This window comes from Austrofundulus limnaeus, unplaced genomic scaffold, assembly GCF_001266775.1.
Source record: "Austrofundulus limnaeus strain Quisiro unplaced genomic scaffold, Austrofundulus_limnaeus-1.0 Scaffold559, whole genome shotgun sequence".
Taxonomy (NCBI): Eukaryota; Metazoa; Chordata; class Actinopteri; order Cyprinodontiformes; family Rivulidae; genus Austrofundulus; species Austrofundulus limnaeus.
In genome coordinates this window covers 14,948-16,539 of record NW_013952961.1, presented here as the reverse complement: position 1 = coordinate 16,539, position 1,592 = coordinate 14,948, and positions in this window count along the sequence as shown.

Genomic DNA, 1,592 nt, shown 5'->3' with positions numbered 1-1,592 from the left:
CAAGATTTACTGCCTCAAAGCAGGCCTCGGTCAGGCCTGATGAGAAGGCAGGAACTCTGTCACAAACTATTTAGACCATGACAGGTCATTTTAACCTAGAAGAGAATTGCTCAGTTCTCTTAATCAGATAATGGACAGAACAATCTTTTCTGTTCGTGATTCATTTGTTGTTTAATTAAGAATGTTTATGCATTTGTTAAATCATAATAATGACTGTCACAAAGAAAGTGGAATCATTTCTACTCTTTTATCGTGCCTAAAAGATTAATTAATGGTATAAAAATCACAGAGAAAATCATTACCATGTTTTCATTGTGTTTTTATATAAATCACTGTTTTTATTTTACTAGAAACATCAGTAATATAATTTTGAGTTTTCTTGAGAAAATCTTTCATTTATCTGGACTAACAAAGGTTCAGACTGATTATTAAAACAGAAATGTTAATTAATCATCATAAATGTTTTACAGTGATTTCTTTTAGAGTCTACCAGAAGGAAAATTGAAAAGAAATATCAGATTCTGTTGTGACAACCACAGAATTTCAACCTTGACTGGCGCCGCTGGCAAGTTTTATCATTTCTTCATTTCTCTGACTCATTCTTAACGCCTGAGGGCGGAACCAAAGTTCGTCCGCTTCTATTACTAACACGGACGTCTTTGGGTGACGGAAGACTTCTTCCTGGATTCCAAACTGGGAAGGAAGGCTGGAGTTTCTCTTCGGAGAAACCAGCTCGGCCCATAGATCTTGGCCATAAGCCAGTTAGGGGGATCTAACGGCCAGGACAGTGGCACGCCGCGACTGTCCATCCGAGACTGAAGTCTCTAAGTGTTTTTCAACTCCCGAGGGGAGGATTTTATTTTGAAAGACCAAACCGGATACTTCAGCTTGAATCTTTCTGGCAAAGATTGAAGCAGATGAAAGTTGCCTAAATAACACTTTTTGCCGAGGAACAGTGAGCGAGCCGAACGAAACGTTCCCTTACTGATCGGAGGTGAGACAGTATCTACCCAGGGTTTGTTTAAGAAGCCATCACCAGGTAACGCTGTCGTGTTCCGGGTGACGTGTCATGTGGAGATCGGAGCACAGATGGGACGTGCTGATCCGGTTGTCACACTTAACAAAATAAGAGTAGTAGAAACACCAACTTTATTTTTCATCCTTTCCTTTGTCTTTATTTGCCAAAACTTAAGCTAAAGAGTGCCAGTAAAATTGTTTGGTTGTTAACATCAGAACTTGACGTTTTACTGTTCTATATGGTAATCTGAGTTTAATGTGAATTAAAATTCGGACGCGAGTTTTACCTCATTTTAACTTTGAAGCTTGTTATAGGAAACCACAATCAGGTGTACTTGTGATCTGTTCAATTTGTGTAAATAAATGATTGCATAGTCTTTTATGAATCAACTTGAACTCGTCTGAACGTTCACTTATTGTGTCACTTTTCACTTTGCACAGTCAAGATATTAAAGTAATGAGAAAATAACTTGGTAAAACTTTCCTCATAACTTTGTTATCAGAATTATGTAGAAAGGCTTATTTAACATAAGTCTAGCTCCCACACACACACACACACACACACACACACACAC